Raw genomic sequence first — 17,322 nt, 5'->3', positions numbered from 1 at the left:
TTGGAAAATTTTGAGATACTTGATTTCTGCGTAGGGCAGCCGAGTTGTCATTACATATATGCACGCCGGATTAAGAACCGAGTTGTGTTTTGCCTTATTACTCTCAGGTTAAGAACTGAGTTGTCTTTACATATATGCACGCCGGATTAAGAACCGAGTTGTGTTTTGCCTTATTAGTCTCAGATTGAGAACTGAGTTGTCATTACATATATGCACGCCGGATTGAGAACCGAGTTGTGCTTGTGCTATTACTCTCAAATTAAGAACCGAGTTGCCATTGCATATATACACGCCGGATTAAGAACCGAGTTGTGTTGCCTATACATGATGTTAATAATATATTCTGTTCACAGGGTTTCCTGATAAGCACATTGTACCTGAATCTTGTGGTATCCACGGTAGTGTAACTAATGTGATATCCACAAGTAATAATGAAGTGATTTCCGTCACTTAAAGTGTGAATCATAATTATAATGATTACTTTAATGTCTGCTATACATTTGTCACTTTGATTATTGTTTCTTAAGTAGTTCTGTTTATGCAATGCAGGCCTTAGGAGGCGGACCATGTGCATAAGACCTATTATTGTGATGCAGGTCTTTGGAGACGGGCCATCATGTGTTATATAGACTATCCTTGTGAGGTTAGTTCTATTTCTGGTATTTGTGATGCAGGTCTTGGAGACGGGCCATCATGTGTTATATAGACTATCCTTGTGAGGTTAGTTCTGTTTCTGGTATTTGTGATGCAGGTCTTGGAGACGGGCCATCATGTGTTATATAGACTATCCTTAAGAGGCTAGTTCTGTTTCTGGTATTTGTGATGCAGGTCTTTGGAGACGGGCCATCATGTGTTCTATAGACTATCCTTAACACGTTCACTGCGTTACGGGGGTTTTTGAACCCCGTACGCTGTCATCACTCAGTGCGGGTGAGAAAAATCGTGTTCACTCCGCTGGTGCGGAAGCTGTATTTTGGTCATTTTTACAACTACAAAAATGACAAATATACATTTGGATTTCTGTTCAAAAGTATTATTTATTGATATATTAATTATATACGGGGTCTCAGGAACCCCGTACCGACCAGGGGATAAAAATTACCTTTTAGTGCGATACGGGTCTCCGTGAACCCCGTAAAAGAATTTACTGGCCCGTACGGGGTTGCGGGCACAGTATCGCTAGTGCAGTGCTTAATGAAATACTTGTTATCGGCAAATTAAAAATGAAGCGCTCGAACCACATGTTAGAACTACTGTATTCCAAAAACAAAGGTTATCCCACACAGTAAACGTCAAAATCATCACAAATTGACATCTTATTGCAGGCAGGTAATTAAATATATGTTTTTAATACGTATAAAACGGTGGTGGTTTATCTTTTTTTATTTATCTTTGTTACTTAATTATATTAACTACTTTAACAAAAATACAAGAGTGCGAAGTATCATATTTTTGATGTGTAATGTTTTTATTAATACAGCACATACATCGATTTTTTTATTTCCCATCACTACTAATTTATCGACCTTAATACATTACATGCGTTACGGGATGTACTAAGCCCCGTATTTTTTCAATTTTAGTGCGATACGGGGATAAAATAACCCCGTATTTTCTTTTCTATATAATTTTGTGAGTTTTTATCGTATCCACGTGCGGGGATAATGAGACGTAGGAAATTTCATACTCTTACAGGTAGTCGAAAAAAATATTGGAAAATCCAATATTTCAGGAACTTACAGCACTTTTAACAGACTTAGGTGTACGGGGCACTTTTATACCCGTAACGCACTACGATGTAAACTATTACGGGGCGGATTGGGCCTCGTAACGCACTACATTTTGGGTTAAGGTTTTGGCTTGCCGCAGCGAACGTGTTAAGAGGCTAGTTCTGTTTCTGGTATTTGTGATGCAGGTCTTTGGAGATGGACCATCATGTGTTCTATAGACTATCCTTAAGAGGCTAGTTCTGTTTCTGGTATTTGTGATGCAGGTCTTTGGAGACGGACCATCATGTGTTCTGTAGACTATCCTTAGAGGCTAGTTCTGTTTCTGGTATTTGTGATGCAGGTCTTTGGAGACGGACCATCATGTGTTATATTAGTCTATCTTTAAGAGGTTAGCTTGAGACCTTGTTTGTCAAAAGCATGTTTTATGACCTTAAAGAGTAGTGATCTCAAGGTTACCTTGAAAGGGTTGCTTGCACTAATACTTTCCAGAGGTTGCTGGTGGAATTACGGTTTCCAATAGAGTGCATGCTACAGGCTGCGCGACAACCTTGTCATGAAGGGCCAACGTCTGCAGTCGTTGCGCCGCCAGCCTCGAAAGCAGCCGTATCACCGTGGCTTGCGTATGAAGCTTTGATATGGTAATGTGTGTTGTCTTATAGCAAAATTGGTGGCTAGTACACATTGATTATTACCATTTATTAATTTTATCATGTTGATAGATAAATAATTAGCAGTTGTTGAAGGTCCTGCCAAGGAGCAGCCATGTATTCTGCTTAATATATTTCATAAAAAAAAAGATTACATGACAATATTTTCTAATATCTTCATTGTCATTGTTTATTACTAAATTATTTTACGGCTATGTAAGCCGGATCTGTAATTGAGAGCATCGACTATGCCAATTGTACATTAATTTCTCGTAACCTTATCATGTTACTTGAACGACAGTTGTGTTGTACTGATTCTATCACCTACTGGCTTAGTTCCAAGGAAAAATTATCACGTTCTCGTTACATTAAGGAACTTAGTATTTCCCATGTATGTTACAGAGCTTTTTAATAAGAGTTTTCTTGCTGCTTGCTGTGTTAGAAGGCGGCTATGCTCACGCATAGAGTGTGTCATGTTCACCTCTCACGAGTTTGATGTACGCGTTGTTGCGCGTGCGGGGAGCTTCACAGCCTACAGTGACGGAGCCAACTGTGAGTTTGTTCCATGTATTTGCTATTTAAACGACGCCAATCATCATTATTATATTGAGCGGTTGGTTAGTTTGGAATGCACCGCTCACGTAAGTCTTAACTTAAGGCATAAATGGCATAATACTTGCCTGAAAATAAATGAAATGTATTGATGGGTGAAGTTATTTACAAGCAAATATTAGATGGTGTTTTGTACACCAGTAATTACCTGCCCGCCGCTAGATGTTATCTATTTTACATAATTAATTTGACTAATATATAGTATCGATCATGGCGGTAAAACATGTACTTTTCGTACCATCGCACCTTAATAGTTTTAAAGCCTTACTGGCTGTGGAGTTGTTAAATAATGACCTAACTTACTTGTACTAGGCTAGTCTGGTCATGCAATCTTGAGTTTAGTTATGTCATTAGGTACTATGATTCGACTATAAAATGAGACCAATTACATATCTTGGTGTAAGTTAGTCTTAAACTACACCGGCCGTTTCCAACGGTACTCGAGTTAATCACTTCAAAGGACCAGGGCCTGAGTGTATAGCTGGAGTATACAAAGTTCTTGTTCACTCCGCAGAAAAGAAAAGAACAAATGAACAGATGAAGTCTACCGCCACCGGTTGGAGGCGCAGCCTGCTTCGGCTGCGTTGACTGCGGCAGTCATCAGTAGCAGCATGGATAGCAGAGACCTTCGGGACGAAAGGTCAAGGTCAGAATGGTCGAATGTAAGGACATCACTAGTCGAACGTCCCCTTCACTAGCATCGCTGTCAAAGATGGCGTCAGACGGACTGGAAGCTTCCATTGGGAGCATTTGTCACTGAGCTTGTATTTTGAGATTCCGTTCAATAAACTGTGTAATTAATAGTGGTGACCTGGTGTTTTTACTTTAGTTTGGGGCTAAGTGGATCTGTGTAAGGTGTCCCCAATAAAATAAAAAATAAAATAATAATTGTCATTAAAATTACCGTTGATAGTAGTTTTAGGCAGTCAAAGTTGTATTTTATATTTTAGTAGTCGCAGTTGGCGCTTGACCTTATTCGTATTATAAATAGCCTTTTTTTTTTTGTCGGAGTGGGGAATGCGTTACGCACCGTCCCCCCAGCCGCGGGAAGGCCTTGAAGGGGGGGTGTGTGGGACTCCCTCCTTCGGCCCCCTCTCTAGTCGAGAGGGAGGGAAAGAGGTTTACCCACTAAACCCCACTCCGGCGTTTCGCCCTCTGTGCCGTGAGCGAGGGCGTCATGGGATCATCGGGACTCCTCTGTCCACCATGGCGCCCTCCGGCAGCCCCGACGTTACAGGGCATCCACACAGATTAGGGAGAAAAGGATCAGAAACGCTTGATCCCTCCCTCGACGGGATTAGTGGGGCCGGTGCAATGCGGGTCCCGTACCCGCTGGCCCCACTAAGGGTTGTGGCGCAAGAATGCTCGTCGCCTTCGACCCTGCCGTCTTCGTCGGAGAGGCAGCGCGTCAGCCGCAGCTTCGCGCTCTCTCTCCGCTGCCTCCTTCTGAGACATGACGTCTTCACAGAAGGAGGCCACCGCGTCCCATCTTCTCTCGCTGCTCAGCATCGCCGCTATGACGCTGTGCAGCGAGAGGTCCACCAATCCTGTGGCTGCGACCAGTGCAGCCCTTTCCACGGCCCAGCGACTACACTCCTCAAGGGTGTGCTGGGCCGTATCGTCCTCCACCCCGCAGTCCAAGCACTGGGTGCTCGGCTCTCTCCCTATCCGATGCAGGTAGTGTCCAAAGCACCCGTGCCCGGTCACCACCTGAGACAACCGGTACGTGAGGACCCCCCTCCTTCTTTCTAGCCAGTCCTCCATGACAGGAAGGATGGCCCCTATGGTTCGCGTTCCATAGAGGCTATCCTCCAGGGCGTCCCTCCATTGTCGGCGCAGGTGCTCCTCAGCTGCCCGTGCCGCTCTTTCTTCTTCCTCGGGGTCCGGCGGCTCTCCCCGGCTCCTCGCTGCCACCTTCCGCTGGTACCTTCCGGCTAGGACCACCGCGTCAAGCTCCCATGGGGGCGTGCCAGCGAGGAGGCAGGCTGCGGCATGGGCAGTGGTGCGGTAGGCCCTGACTGCCCTTTGGGCCACGACCCTCTGGGGCCGACGGAGTAACGCCTTGGTGCGTTCTCGCAGCCGTCCGGCCCAAATTGGCGCTCCGTAGAGCGCCATACTCCGGACGACCCCCGCAAACAGTCGCCTGCAGGGGGCGTTCGGCCCTCCCAAGTTGGGCAGCAGATTGCCCAGCGCCGAGGCAGCACCCACGAGACGAGGAGCGAGTCTTGCGAAGTGCTCCTCAAAAGTCCACTTTCTGTCCAGGACAAGGCCCAAGTATTTTATGTTGGCCTTGACCTGGACAGACTGGCCTTCCACCCTCAGCGCCGTGTTTGCCTGTGGCCTCCACCGCCTCACGCCCCCCAGGACCATGGCTTCGGTCTTTGCGATGGCGACCCGCAGCCCGAGGAGCCCGATGCGCTGGACGGTGAGCTCCGTCGCCACCGCCGCCCTCCTGAGAACCTCCTCCAACTCCCGCCCTCGCACAGCCACCAGTGTGTCATCCGCATAACACAGCGTGACCATGCAAGGGAGTTGTGCCCCGCGGAGGACCCAGTCATAACCGAGGTTCCACAGGAGGGGCCCCAAGACGGACCCCTGTGGAACCCCGCAAGTCATGACCCTATTATAAATAGCCTAGCCTATTGACTCCAAATACATAAAGAAAATTCCTTATTCTTAAACGTTCACTAAAATTATCAAGCCGATAAAGTTCGTTTGTCCCTTTCCGACGTATTAGTGTGATAGAAAGGGACAAACGATGTTTATCGGCTTGATAACTTTAGAGAACGTTTATGAATAAGGGGGTTAGTGTTTCCACGATCATATCGACGCGGAATCGGCTTTCGCCAAACAAAAATCCCTCTGATGGATGGTTTTATAGGTTATCTTTTTTAGATTCCCTCCTGTACAAATATTTCCATTTACTGTCAGTCATAAGTCTGCACATCTTTAAGAACACCTTGAAAGAATAGAGTTGAAACTAAAAATTCCTTGGATCAATATTGTGTAGATATCCTCGTCGGGTTAACATTTTTGAAAGTTAAATGTATGTAGTAATGTGTGTGCGTATTTGTGTATTCATTTTTTTTTGTGTTTGTTGTTGCGTTTATTTTTGTGTTGCAGTTCATTCTTAATATTAACCATCGGATGGACACTTGGACAGCGTGATTCTCGTCGCCGACACAATTCTGTGTTGGAAATAAAAACAGAACCTTGGTGGTTCACACCAGTTCATAACAAATTTATAATTTCTAACAAGGACGTCATTGTGTAAAATTGAGTTTTGTAACTGACCTCCGACGCTTTGAGTACGGCTTTGTATTATGCAAAAATCGTGAAAGCTTAAATCAGTGTGTTATATTATAAAATCGGTGACCTAATATAGACGACGATACAACATGACATCGTTAGCAAACATTTTAATCATCGACTTCCCGCAGCGCAGGGATGGTCGGCATTGTTTACCGCGCAGCTCGCAGGTTGTGTTAGTTTCTCAGCAGATTCATGAATAATTTGTTGAACTTGAATCAGCATATCCTTTTGTGAATAACAATAGTTTGGTAAACATACCTAGATAATAATAATATTATAGCATATCTGACTTGAAACACGATACCTATTCCTTGTTAAATAATATTCTTTCTTTAATTTTATTTAAATTTTGCAAAAAAATATTGTTATTCATTGACAAACTAAGGAAGAGCGGTGCCTCTTAATACAAGTAACTGTTACTTAAAAAGAGATTGCAACTCTGAAAAATGGAAACTTACACTTATACTGAATATACGATTTTAATTTTTTTTTAATTAATTTTAATCATTGTTAGTGACTAGTATCTATTGGCTGGGTGCGAAGTAGGTGGTGGGAGAACCACGAATCGATCGCAGCGCGCACCATGCATGCGTGCATTTAAAGTAAAAATAAATAAATAATATGCGTCACGATACTTGCTACGTAGCTAACTGTTGGAACACTGGGAAAAACAGTGATCACAAATTTTATAAATATGCACAAGCAAATTAATATAGATAATCGATAATCGATGTAAGTGGAAAAAGTAAGTAAACTAACATACTTTTAAAACAACATACTAAACTTTTAAAATAGAATCGTCTCCAATATATATGAAATGCGTTATTACCTAAAATCGGTTTACTTCTTTATTTACATTTCGCGAACTCAACCGTGAGGAACTCCGTACGCACTTACCTGAAATTTATTGTGTCATTTTAAACGGAGTTTGAATGTTGAAATTTATTGATTGTGTGATTTTAAACGGTGTTTGAATGTTATTATCGACACTATAAATGTATATGATCGAATTAAACATTACGCTATTTCATTTAAATTATTTGTTTATTTACTTACTCTTCGTATTGACAGAAAGCCATTTGGCGTTTCAAAGTCCGCCGTAGCTGTAACCGCTAGGTGATGCTGTCATCGTGCACCCAGACCTTATCTTATATTAATATTATAAATGGGAAAGTGTGTGTGTCTGTTTGTTTGTCCGTCTTTCACGGCAAAACGGAGCGACGAATTGACGTGATTTTTTAAGTGGACATATGTAGGGATGGAGAGTGACATAGGCTACTTTTTGTCTCTTTCTAACGCTAGCGAAGCCGCGGGCAAAAGCTAGTATCTTATATTTATTTTTTCCTCTTAATTCAAATTGTCAGAGACGATCCAAGCGTGAATGAGTTGATACTTGATATTGAATAGTATGTACGTTACTGTTTTATAACCTTATACAGCTCAAGCTATCATAAAGCTTTATATTTATATTATTTAATTAATTAACTTATTAACTTACTTAAAGTATAAAAATCACAGATATTCTCTTTCTCTTCATTACGAGTAGATACCTAACTCCGCAAATTGTACAAACCCGTTTTTAGCAGGCATTATCCCCGCATCTCTGCAGCTCACTGCAAAACTCGATAATATGTATCTCGCGTTACTATGTGGCCTTATTTGAAAGTTAATTTTAGTCTCTATCGGAAAAAGCCATAAAATTCATAACATTTCTCATAAAAAAGGCAACTTTTAGCAAAAGAAACCAACGTGTATCCTTGATAAAATTACAAAAAAATTTAACACAATAAAATCAACAAATAAAGGAAAAAATAACTTAAAACTAAACTTAAACCCTAGTTTTTTCTCCCCTGACCCTCTGTGTAGCTTTTAGGCCAGAGAAAAACCCATATGTCACCTTTACCTCCCCTTTTAAACTCGTCTAGGGTATCAAACCTAGGAAACCAGTCAAATTGCATACCCACTTTTTTCCTTTGTAACCACCACAGACTGGCGATTATTGATTTAAAAAAAATGATTGACATTGTTTTTTAAAGTACTTTAATTGTGCTTTCAAATGATATCAATATTGATAGGTTACGATGAATAAGATTAGAGGTATATCTGCTTGAAACGAATTTTGCGCGAGGTGTAATTTGGTAGACGCCGAATGTATGGGAACGCGTGTCAAGCGGTACTCCCCGCCTACAGGTATGTGGTTGTAGTTTGCTCATTTATTATCCGATCGTAGAAATTCAAAAAGCAACAGATAGCTTAATAATGTAGTTAAATGATTTATATAACATATTTTTTAGCTAAGTGGCCGTTTTCATTGCCTTTTTGAGTCACAAAAATCAAAAAAGAGAGTAAAAAAAACGTATTTTTTGCATTATTGTTAATTAAAAAATAACTAACAAAACTATACTTTTCACATATAATAAATCTTAATCAGCATGTTATACGCTTTCAATCGACACTTCATTTTTCAAAATTGGATAAGGGGTTCTAGACAAATTGGCAAAAAAATTAAACCCGGGACCGCGATCTTTGTGACGTCATAGTTAACCCCCCCACAGTCTGAGAAAGTGACAAGTCATTATTTCGTACTCAGTAAAGTGTACCGATCACAACGATACCACTTGTCAGCAGTATACTCTCCAGTCACATCAACTTTTCCCGAGACCCTCTCGCCGCTCTACTATTAAGTATAATTATAAACTGTGTACAGTTAGGAATAAAAAGTGTCAAGTTGAGGCAAAATAATAAGCTTCACTGTCTTTAAATCGGCTGTCAGGGTATTAATAGTTGAAACGAGCTGTTGATTTATGGCTACCGCAAGAATGCAAGAAAACGTAGAGTGGGACTGGCATTAGGCCAAGCGGCTAACTGCGACCAAACACGGGATCGCGCAATTTGAGAACGCGACCACATTAGGAAGTTGGCCTAAAGTGGGCAGATAGGCGACTTAAAATAAAATATCATTTTCATGACTTGTATAGCCTGTACGGGGAGCGAACTATACAATTTTATGATTGTTCTCTTTCCGAACAGACTCTGAAGTGTGCTTAAATTACTGGGAATATTTATTCATATTATATGACCACATTTATATTTGACGTTTTGGTATATTTTTGAAGTGAAACTTGCGACTTGCAAACGAGGTTGCATTAAACGCGTAACGCTACGGGTATGAAAGCAATGTAGTACAAGGGTTCCAGAACCCCACTTCACTACTACTACTACTAGTGCCCCAGAACTGAAAGGTGGTAAGGCGGGGATTTTTCAGTAATGAAAATTGGTTACTTGGCTAGGCGGTGTTTGTACCGGAGTCACAAGGCAGAGGTCTGTGGTTCGATCCCCAGCACAGCTGGGTGGCTAGCCGAATGGCACAATCGCTCACGAAACGCTCACGAAACGAAGCGCTAGTAGATATCTATCTCTATCGCGCTTGCGTATTGGCGCGACAGAGCCAGCGGCGTATCGCTTTCGTTTGGCGTCGGAGAAATGCCATTCGGCTACGACGGGGCCAGTACTTTTTGTATGTTTTTCGTTTGTGTTTGTTTGCGCGGAGAGAATATAATATATAATAAAATTATCAAATTGACTTCAAATCATGGCAAAGTTGTACACTTAACTGCTTTCAATCTAGAGGATCTCGGAAAGTCCGAATTGTCAAATTTGTGGTCATTGTCTATTAATTTGTTACAAAAAAAAATCAAATTGTGAAATTGTTTTACTTAGTGTGATACATATTTGTAATCTGTTTACAAATACAATTTTTATTTGATATTATTATTGGATCTGTAATATTTTATATAATAACACATAAAGGATACACTTGTTATAACGTCATTTGATATTAGTATTATTAGATGTTATTTATAACGTAACTTTTGTTATATAATACTTGCGCTTAGGGTTTGCAAGATCCGCCGATTTTTCGGATCCGGATATTTCGGATCTTAAGATTTGCCGGATCCGGATATCCGGATATTTCGGATAAAACGGATCCGTGTTGAAAAGGTCACTTTTTATAGGGGTTTCGTCAAATCAAAGCTACTGTTACCGAAATAAAATAATTTAAATTCGCGAAGCGACATAAATATAGTCTATTATTGCTTCATTAACTTTTTAGACGAACTTTAAACATACAATTGTGTCGTTTGACTTCAAACTCGCGTAAATCGATTCGGTTTTAAGGATGATTATACAAAAAAAGCAGAATGGATTTACCCGAGCTTGAAGTTAAGCGATACAATTTTAATGTCACTGCCATTGTACAGTACAGCATATAACATTAAACAGTAGGCCAATATTTTTGTTTAACATACATAAGCTAATGCAGGGAAAATGGGTATGGGTAATGGGTATGGGGTAATGGGTGTTATTCACTAATACCTCCGTTTTACTGGGGCGTCTATCCGTAACCACAGCCAATAAATACATCCATGCGAAATTGCAGATGTAGGAAATAAGATAAAATAATATAATTTTATTGCGTTACACGTATTAGGTGTGTAAAATATGTTACACATATTTAGTTATCATACCATTACCATTATTAATATACCATTTTCAATTGTTTTTCTGAACTTATGTGCAAAATGTCATTTGATATTTGCCAGTCGCTTTTCAGTGAAGCTCTAAGGCTGGCAGCGCACCTCCAATCCTTCTGGTGTTTTGGGTGTCCATAAGCGGGAGTGATCGCTTACCATCAGGCGACCTGTCTGCTAGTATGCCTCTCATCTTATTAAATACAAAAAAAATGGATCTGGATTCAGCTTATAAAACAAATTACGTATATAATTACATTAATTACTTCCGTGATCTCTAATTCATCATTAAGCTTAAAAATATCCATGGCAATCGTTTCTGCTATAAACAGAGTGGGGCCTGTAACAAAAGCGAAGAATTGAACTGTAGGATATTCTTCTTATACTGATCAACATTTGTTCAGTGACTTTTAAAAATTATGAAGTCTTTAAATTTTTAATTTTTCATACAAAATAAATATTAGCTTCAATGTACGCCATTATTGTTGTCATTGACGTTGTCTGTCACACTTTAGACTTAACAGAATTCGCAATACATTACCTCTTAGAAAAAACTTTCAAGGGTGATAAAAATCAAAATACAAGTTATTTTTAAAAATCGCCGAACAAATGTTGATCAGTATAAGGAGAATAGCCTACAGTTCAATTCTTCGCCTTTGTTACAGGCCCCACTCTGTAGAAAATTAATAATTTATCGTTATTCCTGTGGGTGTGGGATGTATCCAGTTAGAAACGAAAGCAGTTTTAAAAACAATGGTTTACTGTTCATTTTATTTTGTTTGTTAACATATCGTTTTATGGATTCATCGCATGGCGTAATGTACCAAACCTAACCTAGCTTGATATTCTGGGGTATTTGAATTAAATAAATGTGAATAAACATTTTAGGCGACAAAATACAGGAAATAATTCATAAATTTCATTCGAAAATTCTTTCTGGCGTGGATAGATGCCCATATTTAACGGATCCGTATTATCCGTTTTATCCGGATCCTATGAGACCTCGGATCCGGATCTCAAATTCAACGGATATCCGGATAATTCGGATATCCGGATATCCGGATCTCAAACCCTACTTGCGCTTCTTTTTTTTAACCGTCGCCTCATATCTCAAGAAGGACGGTTATTAAGTCGTCTGTATGTTTTTTTTTTATGTTTGTTCCTCGATATCTCCGTCGTTACTGGACCGATTTTGAAAAATTTTTTTTGATTGAATGTATATGCATACAGATTGGTCCCATTATTCTCAGAACCCAGTTCTGATGATGGGATCCTGGAGAAATCGAGGGAACTCCTCAAATCTGAACGGCACGCTTATAGTGACCTTGGTATTTTTATAAGAACAGCATACCCTTACGTCCAGAACAGTGACATTTGATGCAGTGGAACTCCTGATGATGGTCAGAACGGAACTCCTCAAATCTGAACGGCACGCTTATAGTGACTTTGGTATTTTTATAAGAACAGCATGTACTTACGTCCAGAATAGCGACATTTGGTGCAGTGGAAGTGCTGATGATGGTCAGAACCGAACTCCTCAAATCTGAACGGCACGTTTATAGTGACTTTGGTATTTTTATAAGAACAGCATGCACTTACGTCCAGAATAGTGACATTTGGTGCAGTGGAACTGTTGGTGATGGTCAGAACCGAAATACGTAATCCAACATTCGCAAGTAGCTTTCACCAGAACCCCAAAGGCGGCGGTTTTTTTTTCTTAAAAATTATGTTATAATATGATTTTAGCAAAAATATCATCACGGTGCACAAGGCAGTAGCCTTACCTAATATAATAAAGTTTTATAATGTGATTCGTTATATTATATTTCTGTATAGGATTGTATTAGTTATTTATAATGCTATCTTAGTAACTATCCCCGGATTCATAAAAGTTCACTAAAGTTATCGTGCCAATAAAGTTCACTTGTCCCTTTCCGAGGTATTGGTTTGATAGAAAAGGACAAACGAACATTATCGGCGTGATAACTTTAGTGGACGTTTAGGGGGTGTAACTGTAAATTAAGTATATATAAAATTTTGTTTCGTGTTTGTTACTGCTTTTTGTTGTTTTTTATTTGTATATTTTTAGGTAATCCTGTAATATGCCATTTATTACGTTATTCAAAATAACGATATACTATTAAATTATTTATTATTTATTTTTATTCTGAGCCTACTGTGTTCCACTGTGATACATATTATATGAAAGATTATTAATTTAAAACAGGCAGTGCACCCATTATATATTGCAAATATATTTGCTGTATTTCATTTTTTAAGTAGTAAAACCTTGCACATTCAGCCAACTATTTTTCATTTACTTGTTTTTGAATTTAACCATTTGAAAAATCGAAGCATTACTAAACATACTTAGGCATTACAGTAACTGTTACTTACCTATTTTGATATTCGCTTTCTTCTGTTGATTGTTCTGTACATAATTTTAGCAAACTTATAACTAGACAATAGCTGCTCGTGAAACATAACGTTCACGGTGCACAACTATTTATTGTTTTCCGTAGTTACTAATGGCACTAATGTACAAACATAAAATCAAATGGGTGATCCGCAGTTAACATTCATAATAGTTAGGATAGGAAGTACCTACTTATAGGCTGAATATTCGTTTTAAACGGACGATCTCGGCTGCTCCAAACTAAAATCAAGTAAGTAGGTTTTAGCAAATTTTACAGGAGAGCCAAAAAACCGATTTCAACTTTCAAGCTTATTTTCTCGGTAAGTAAAAAACGTATCGAAATAAAATAAAAATTAAGGGATTTGTGATTATTGACTTTATAACATATTATTTTTTTATAGATGTAACTATATCCGTGTAGGGAAGGTGACAGAGAATGTTTTTCTGTCTGGTAATTTGACAAGAACAGACATAACAATCACTTGGTGAAACCAAGTAACTGTACTTAATTGTTTTTAGATAAGTCTACCTGGTCGTTTGTGAAATAATATATCAAAGCAAGTACTACTGTAGATTTATATATGTATCATCAGAACTCACTATAAAACAACTTGTATTTTATTTATTTTTTTATTTTTAAACTTTATTGTAAAAAATTCCATTCAGAACTCACTATAAAACAACTTGTATTTTATTTATTTTTTTATTTTTAAACTTTATTGCACGACATAAAATTGTACAAATGGCGAACTTAATGCCTTAAGGCGTTCTCTACCAGTCAACCATTGAATCAAACAGAAACCTTCGTTAGTGCAGGATTGTAAATGTAGAGATGTTAGGTAAATATGTATTTATTAAACATTATGTAGGTACAGTAATTTAATTTTAAACATCTTGCATTAATGCTTCGTCACGAATAAGATCGCCAACATTGTCACTTTGTGGCAATGCATGCCAAAATGCTTGTCGATTGACTGGCATTAACGGTACTAATTTGGAAATAATTTCGTGTTTTTTGGACGATCGAAATCCACGTGGTACTGAGTTCTGTTTTGGGACCCTGGTCAACTTTAAACTTTTTTTGAATAAAATCTAGCGTGACATAGGCTTCATCGTCAAACGATTTCTTGTAAAGTAATGTTTTTTGATTTTTCAAAAACTTTACTTCCACGATGTTTTTCAGCAAAAAGGTTTTGAGATCCGCAGATGTCGTTTTCTTTTTTTTCTCCCATTTATGTTTGTTCTCACTTTGAACTTCAATGACCTCGTTATTTTTGCGGCTTTTTTCGAGACATTGCTTGTAATCTTGAAAATTATACACATTTTTTGTTTTATTTAAGTATGTCTCTATGTTCCCATGAACTCCGTCTGCCGACATGTGCGTATGACCTTTGGTGCGGTATTTGATGGTAATTGAATCAATATCATGCAAGTTAACGATCACTACCAAAGAAGTAAACAAAATCCAGTTTTTATTTTGCGAACTGCAGTTATCTGCCCATAGAATAAAGTTCTTAGTGTCTCTTTCACTCTGAATAAACTTATAAATGGCGTCAACTATATTTTTGGCATCTCGCCCTCCAGTGCCTTCGTGCCACACTATGCACTTATGTAGATGCTTCATTACTCTCCTTTCTTAAACCACAAAATGTCAAATTTAGTCCCACTAGTCTACTTGTAAAAAAGTCAGTCAGTCTTTTACATCCGGAATCATAGGTAACAAAACAGTTTTCTGTAAGTCCATAGAGTAGATTTTAGTATGAGCATCTTCTTTCAGCGAGTCTTTTTATATGCTTCAGTTCAGTAGCTTTAGCTGCCTTCATTTTATGTAGTTTCTGCCTGCAAAGTAACTTCAAACTTGGGACAGTTGATGCTTTCAAAGCATTATTGATGCTTAATTCGAAGGTAAGACATCAATTAAAGTTATAACTAAATAAATACAATTGTATTTTATAAACACCCACATTTAAGGATCAAATCTTTAGGTCGCATTTACTCGAAATGGTGTCTCATTCAGTTATCTACTCGTACTAGTTTTATAGAAGTATACCTACGATATGCACACTAGACAATCGTTTTAAAATGTATATTTACATAACAATAAAATACAAAATAGTGAAAATAGAAATTCAATTACTTTACTACTGTACTTACATTTCTTGCAAACTCATGGCGACCAGTTGTTTTCCTCGACTATTTCTTTTCATTTTGCCGTTCAGTCACATCAATTAAAACTACACTAAATTAACACGAACCGTGACGATTCAAAACCAGAAATGCTCCTTAAACAGCAACAGTATAGTTCTCCTCTTGAATGTTTTTAATGGTACGTAGTAGGGTACCTTCACATTTCTCAGCTAAAATAATCAAACCAACATTACGTTGACCATGGTGAAAACACGTAAGTTGTCTGTCTAACCATGTTGAATTCAAGTAAGTTCGGATAATTTGTTGCATTTTATTAATAGGCCTAAGATGAAAACAAGTATGTGCCACGACCACGGAAGAAACAAGTAACATCAATTGTACTCACTTGATTTCAACGTAGTTAGGTCCAACATACTTGAGTGTAGCATGGTTCTTGATGCCGTTTTGACTTGCTTGAATTCGTTTTCTGCAAATAACTGAAAAACTATGCCATATAAAAATAATACAAAAATATACAAATATGCAGCTTAGGTCAAGGAGTAATAAAATCCAAAAAACATTTTTTTCGAAAAAAACGACATACTTGTTTTCTCTTTGGATTCTTGGAGTCCATTAATTGAATCCTAAGTCCGCAAGTAGCTTTCGAGCTATTCATAGAGTCATTATCATGAGTTATAGCCACATGTTGTCACTAAGTTAATGTGTATTTATTAAAAAACTATTTAAAAACTACATTGCACTCATTCTTCATTAAAAGGCAAAAATAATAAACAGTAGGTAATAGAGGCATAAAACGAAAACGATTTCGCCGAGATTCTATTATGGAATACGCACGAATCTAATAAGAAATCCATAAAAAAATGTCGTAAAAACAAACGAAATTACTTGGCAATAAAAATACGTTTAGGTGCTTGACTTTCGATACTGAAGTGAGAAATTCCGGAAAATCTTTTTGTTTTCAGGTATCATCGGGTGGACACAGACATTGCCCAATGTTTTATTCAATCGCGCGCTGTCAGTTCGACTAGGTTTGATTAAGTCCAAACCGGATCAATTATACACCGTGTTTCACTTAACACTAAAAACCTAAAAACTGTTTGTTCAAAATCGTGAGTAGAATCGATTGAGCTATATCTTGATGGGGGTAATATATATTTTTTAATTTGTATTATTAGTTATTTTTACGTATCCATTCTACAAATTCGTAATACAACATTGTGCATATTGCATTGCTAGAGGTTGCATACCTTTTTCAGTGTTTAGGGGTATTAATAATGGCTGGTTACTTGGACGATTATTTTTTCCGCTACGAGTTTGACGTCTTCTTTGTCAGTTTAATTTTAAAGTTTATCATAAGTCATAACAAATTGAACTCGGACCTACCTAATTACAACCCTGTCACTTTGAATATTGGGTTTAAATTTGCTTACTGCGTCACCTGTTCAATTTGAAGTTTACTGTGACAAAGCTTGCTTTACAATAACATAGTTGTCTATTGGTAAACCTTATGTCGTTGCAGTAACGTACACAAATAAATAGTTTTAAGGTTTATGATGGTAGCTAGCAATTATTTTATTGGGTGTAGAGTTAAAAGTCGAGTAGAGGTGTACAGAAAATTAAAAATTCAATTAAAAAAAATAATAATCATCAGATTAAAAGATGCATAGTCTAGATACGTTTAGAAAAATAATAATCAGGTGGGGTGTCTGAGGTTTTGAGTGATACCGGAAACACGGTGTATAAGATCTATGGTTTATATGACAAACTTTTAGTTTCCGTGTTAAATGTATTTTCTGTAAAAGTGAACGAAAAATAGCTAAATTAGTTTTAACTGAATTATTTACATCCTAAGAAACACAAGTGTGAAAAAAAGTAAATTATTGTCCGTCCCAAGTTTAGTACTCCGTGTAGGAAAGAGGGAGGAT

The 17,322-nt window shown here is 38.1% G+C and overlaps 1 long non-coding RNA gene across 2 annotated transcripts; it reads right to left on the bottom strand.

The window, feature by feature from the left end:
* Positions 1-13,999: 13,999 nt before the first annotated feature.
* On the bottom strand, positions 14,000-16,177 carry LOC125241911. Of its 2 annotated transcripts, none has more exons than XR_007178789.1 (4): positions 15,981-16,177; positions 15,783-15,873; positions 15,404-15,606; positions 14,000-15,088 (listed from the first exon to the last, which is right to left on the bottom strand). It is a non-coding gene; the product is annotated as an uncharacterized LOC125241911 (long non-coding RNA). The 2 variants fall into 2 exon arrangements; XR_007178790.1 differs by having other exon boundaries at positions 15,783-15,863.
* Between the last annotated feature and the right edge of the window lie 1,145 nt (positions 16,178-17,322).

This window comes from Leguminivora glycinivorella, chromosome Z, assembly GCF_023078275.1.
Source record: "Leguminivora glycinivorella isolate SPB_JAAS2020 chromosome Z, LegGlyc_1.1, whole genome shotgun sequence".
Classification (NCBI taxonomy): Eukaryota; Metazoa; Arthropoda; class Insecta; order Lepidoptera; family Tortricidae; genus Leguminivora; species Leguminivora glycinivorella.
This window is presented reverse-complemented; position numbering and strand designations above follow the sequence as displayed.